We start from the raw sequence: 5,738 nt of genomic DNA, 5'->3' as shown, positions 1-5,738 counted from the left end.
ACGGGCGACTGCCAACTCGTCTCCAAGATGCCCAGGAAGGCTCAGAAGAAGACTACCAGACAAGACCCAAAGAAACGGGCCGCGGAAGACACCAGGGCGGCTAGTGATGATGAAGTAAGTAAGGAAACCGTGCGTACGCCGCACGTGTAGGTACGGCCTGTACGCGGCAGCGTGGCAATCGCACAGACATCGTACGTTGTAAGCACGTACAACTCACTTACCACTTGCGCAACGTACGATGCACGCAACCGCTGACGGCCAGGCGTGTCGTGCAGACCAAGAACGTACACCTTGCGCAACCGTGCGAGTGACGTACTCCCTCGGCCGGTCACCCTACGTTTTCAGAAAAAACGTAGCAGACGTAGCCTCCCAAAAAACGTACGGACAAAAAACACGCACGGCGAGTTGTGACCGTCGCTTTATTTATCAATTAATTGGCTCCTTGTTGCAGTAAGGTATAGTTTTCCCTGCGAATGCGAATAAAATCCAATGTGGCCGAACTCCCTAGGCCATAAAATATTAATGTTTATTTCTTTTACTTTTTATATCATTCTTATTGTTACTCTGGTTAAGGAAAACATCTTTCTCTATAGTAATCTGAATTTAAATGTAGTATACATTTCCCCACAGATGGTATGTACATTTTTGTGCACAAACGTAACGCAAAACTATTATACAGTCACTTAACCCTACCTAGACCGGGGGGGGCTAAAAGTGCCCGCGCCAACTTTGATGTCACCTAGCGTCTGAACGGCTAGCCGTAGAACGGCCAAACTTGATGACTTTTCCTAGAATATTGTTGGCAACAATTGTCTATCACTGGAATAAGATAATAATTTTTTGTGTTACCATGGCAACGGGTTTCTGACAGGCTTTTTTTGTTAAATTTAGTACTTTTTGTTTCACCAATTTAGTACTTTTTGTTTCACCAATTTTATTCTAAAAACCGTAATAAAAAAAGGTTGCTTACATACTTACTTTAAGATTATTTGATTGAACATCACGGGATGAGATTCATTCTGTTCCAAAGGAAGCATAAGAGACCTGACTTCAAAAGCACTGGCTGCATGATGACTGTCCCGCTCTTTAATATGGGCGGCGTCTAAATACGAGTCCAGAAAATAACCACAAAAACTGAAAAAAAAGTTTTAGTGCAATTATAGTAACTTGTGGACTTGTGAATAAAATGCAGAACTTTTAAACATAATGAATATGTGCCTACACTTTATCTACAACTTTGCAAAGGAGACCATTATGCAAATTAAACTAGAGGTCGGAGATCTCATGCCTTCGTCAGAGGAACATTGTTCTAGATAATTGAACATCTGTATTCTTTACCTTAAAAATCAATTTTACACTACAAAAAATCGCTGTACTCCTTTTTATTGCACGGAACACCCTAAAATGATTTGCCACAGATTTACAGACGCACTGTCACCCGTGTTACGCCCTCCAACGTTATTTGATTACTAACAAATGTTCCAAGAAATTCGGCATACCGTCTTATGATCAAAGTGTCACGACAATGTCGCAAAATGTAATAAGAAAGTGTGTACTGAAAATGTACTGAAAGGGAAAATTCAGAACAGGGTTACTGTATTTCTACAGTTAGTATTTTCCATATCACGTTTTTGGGCCTTCATATATTTTATCCTTGCAAACGTATGTGGTATAAAGGTCTCCACTGGAGGTAATCCATAAAAATTACTTGGTTTTGCATTAGGGAATAACCTGAAACATGTCAAACATTCCTCTTCCCACTGTAGTTATTATGAAACAACCCCTTAATTTAAGAATGAATGAATGAAGACCTTTATTCTACATTCTTGCCCCACTGGGCTAAAAACAGGTCACATTATACATATTCGAAAACATATTCATATAAATATACATACAACTATTATATGTACATGTATATATAAATGTCTAATGTATTGTAGTCTTTTCAACTTCTTCTCGCTTCTTAGTAACTATGTAAATGTAAGATGCTGTATGTGTAGTTAGATTTGGTTTATCAAAGGTAAACAGGAATATAATTTTTTCTTCTTAAGAATCTGAAGTGGGCAAATTTACTTAAAACATGTCGGAGGAGTATGCGTCTATGGTAAAATGTACTTCGTCCTCTACTCTATCTAGACTATAAAATTGGCAGATTCTTTGCTCTAGGGGAGTGCGGTTATGTCTTCCTGCTTCAATTCACAATTTGTGACAACTGATTCTTAGTTTTGTGATGTTGGATCTCTGACGTACATTTGCTAATTTAAGATATTCTTTTTCGTTATAAGAATGTTTTAATAGTCTGTATAATCTGAGTTTATTCTTTGCATTTGCAGTTCTGTTATCGTTGTGGATTTCGGATAGAAATGTCTAAAAATAGATATCTTTTAGACGCTGATAAATTGAAATCAACTGATTCCAGTTGGGGTTCCCAGCTGTCCCGGTTGAATCAAAGCAGAGGTTGCTTGGAGAGAATCATTATATTTCTAACACAAAAGGCGACGTACGGACCCTCCAAGAGGCTTTCATAAATAACCCCACACATTCCTAATTTTTGTTTAAGTTTCCTTGTTTACTAATTTTCATTACTACTTTTCATTATTGTACTTTTCATTATTTTCATTATTATTAATTTTCATTATAGTATTGTATTGTATTGCATTTTATTGTTTTGTTTCATTTACCCGTTACCTAAGGTATTTCTTATTTATCCGATTTATTTAAATTGTTAATCACGTTATGAAGGGAGGCCTCCTCATAAGCATTTTTATGCTTCCGGCCTCCCTGCACAGTTACATTTAATTTATATTTTCTTGTATCTGTATTGTTACATTGTTTTAACGTGCGAATAAAAAACTGAAAAAAAACTGAAACTGAGGCCCGTGTTCAAACTTGACCTTGGCCTGCCTATAAAAAATCACGAACATTCCTTTTAATATACTCTTATTTTGCTCACAAGCCATAAACACAAAAGGTCCACTGCAGTGACGTAGGGACCCCCCACGGAGCCCAAACTTGCCTCGACAATGGTAATCTTCCTGCCAAACACCGTGGATGTCGAATCATGCCTTTGAGAGTTAATCCGCTGAATCCGAAGTCACCCACAATATGACGAGACAATTCCATCGTCTTTTTGACGAAGATAACAACACTAAACCTGGAATTCTACTGCCCCACACCCTTGTAAAATAATGTCTGAATTCATAACTGGCGAAGTCTAAATATTTCCCATTGCTTATTGATGTTTATAATAATCATAAATGCGTTTTAGGCTTTCTGTAATGTCTTCCGTTAGCATTATGCATGTAATGGTTTCTTCTATACATCTATGCATATTCGGTCACACGGGAGAGAAGCAACACAATCTGCAGAGGAAGGAGCTCGCTGTCATCTGAAGTTTCTCAACACATCCACATCGAATCACCTGGCCACACAGTCTCTCTGGGCAAAGTTAGAATACTGGACACTGAACAGGACTACTTTCTAAGAGGCATTAAGGAGGCTATATATATCGGAGCACTTCAGCCTTCACTTAATAGAGATGGTGGACGATATAAACTCCCTGGCACTTTTGATCAATTGCTTACGTCACGTATCAGTAAAGTCTCGTGTGAATAAGGTCACGTGTTTGTAAACCGTAACTCTCGCGAGATCATGTTTCGAAGTGATTGATCATTAATTATCCTGATGAAGGCGACAGTGGTCGCTGAAAATTTGATCCCTGTAAATAGTGTGTTGGAATAAAGTTTAACGTTCTACTATGATTACTACCAACACAGATGAACTTTCATGAAAAGGCTATTATATTGTTTTTATTCTGCTTCATCTTCTCCGAATTCATAAGGTCAATTAACTTAACCAGACGCCTGCAACCATAACAAAACTGGCGTCCGCAACAAAATGAAGGGATTTAGAATCATTTCACCGAATGTAGGGGTGTGTTTGAGTGAGACAAAAAAGAGCAGACCATATGCGATGGAAAACATTTTGAATTTGTTTTGCGATGTTACCTTTGTAGCTACTTTTATTATTTCTTAATAAAATGTATTACCTTCCTGTAGTAAAGATGAGTAGATTCAACAAAATGTATTTTGCAGTGAAACTGGTTGTCTCCATTTTTTCTTGTCTGTGGTTCTGAAAACAATAAATTAGTGAAACTTTTAAGCTTGATACTGGGCTCTATCCAATTTACACAATAATACTTATTGTCAATTTACTTCTTGTATTTCTAAAAATTCAAAATTTTTAAACTTTTAGAAATAAAAAAATAAACAAAGCAATACGTCTTTTTTTATCTATCATTTTTGGCAATAAGTTTCAGTAAGGCTACATATAAAAAAACTGCATAAAATTTATAGAGCCTTTGTAACTTTTCTTAATTGTTTTTTTTCTAATTAATAATTAATTGAATTTCTAAACTAATAATGCAAATTAAGTCATTAATTACGTTATTTATATCTAATTGTGTACATTGTTATCTAAACTACTTCATGGTGTCAAAAACCATAAAGTCTTATCGTTAGTTTCTTGATCTATCAGTTTTGAACGATTATAATCAGTCTTAAAAGTTCAGTGATTGTATTTTCAAAATATGTATTTTTAGATTTTACGATTCTTTAAAAGTTTTTTTTACAATATTTGCTTGTAATGCTATGGTCTGTAGCAGTTATATTTTCTTTTGATTGTTCTTGCCTTTTTGGCACTAATTGGACAGTATATTGCCCTTATTTTTTGTTTACAGTGTTCCTCTTTTTGTAATTATAAAGTCGGCACACAGTAACCGTGAAAGAAAGGCTGATGAAATATGTAGGATCATTGGAAGACAAGGGGTTTAAAACATGATGCCATACTTTTTTCACAGCCTTTAAAAGGAAACTGGTCGTCTATTACGTATATCATAATTCACATCTTTATTTAAACATATTGAACATTCTCTAAGACAAATATGAAATAAGAACACAAACAATTTTGTCACAGATCAGTGGGACCCTAATTGCCGTCTACGAGAAGGCTATGAAATCGTTTTGGCACTGTTTGGCAGATTATGCACGATAGATTTTGAAGGCATGGTTCGAGGTTCACGATTTTTGGCAGGAAGGTTGTCTTAGTAATGGGCATTGTCAAGGCTTAAAATGGGATTCGTGGGGGGTTTCTTACGTGACTGGTGCTGACCTTTTGTGTTTGCGTTTTTGTTGTTCGTCAGATAACTCTGGAATCCTTAAATGGTTGTCAATGATTTTTAGTTGGCAAGTTACCGATGAGAATACGAAAATTTCCGAAATGGGCCTCATGGGAGTCCCCACGTCATTGAATTTGACCTTTTGTGTTGGTCATTATTGTTGTTAGCAGGATAATTCGTGAAGTCGCAAATGGATGTTCACGATTTTTTGCGAGAAGGTTACCGTTGACGATAGGAAGATGAAGTTAGGAAAAGGTCGTCGTGGAAGGTCCGTACGTTGCTGTAGTGGGCTTTTGGTGATTGAACATCTTAAGAGCAGGCGAAGTCTTGGTCTGGTTTTATATCTAGGTTAAAACAACAGGTTTCAGACAGGAAGCTGTCAAAAGTGGCTTTCTTTCGAAAAAAATTCTTTGAATGGTTGTTGAAACAGCATTCCCCAACACTGGCGTGCTTAACGATCGCTAATTTGACAGCACTGTGCCCCAGGGTAAACATCTGAAATGTGTTTTAACCCTATCTAGACCGGGCTTTTTTGAGCTTGGTGGGACCGGGGGGGGGGGGG

The 5,738-nt window shown here is 37.1% G+C and overlaps 1 protein-coding gene across 2 annotated transcripts in view; it reads right to left on the bottom strand.

The window, feature by feature from the left end:
- LOC109472103 (beta-1,4 N-acetylgalactosaminyltransferase 1-like) overlaps positions 1-5,738 on the bottom strand; it is an 84,062-nt gene that overhangs the window by 77,287 nt on the left and 1,037 nt on the right. The window contains exon 2 of one of the 2 annotated variants that reach the window (XM_019771676.1): positions 4,049-4,131. The gene's annotated coding sequence lies outside the window, so the exon portion shown is untranslated. Of the gene's footprint in view, positions 1-978; positions 1,061-4,048; positions 4,132-5,738 lie in introns of those variants that run through there. The other variant, XM_019771675.1, reaches the window with a different exon arrangement.

Source organism: Branchiostoma belcheri, unplaced genomic scaffold, assembly GCF_001625305.1.
Source record: "Branchiostoma belcheri isolate BF01 breed outbred unplaced genomic scaffold, Haploidv18h27 scaffold267, whole genome shotgun sequence".
NCBI lineage: Eukaryota > Metazoa > Chordata > Leptocardii > Amphioxiformes > Branchiostomatidae > Branchiostoma > Branchiostoma belcheri.
The sequence above is the reverse complement of the archived record's forward strand: the minus strand, read 5'-3'. Positions and strand labels throughout refer to the sequence as shown.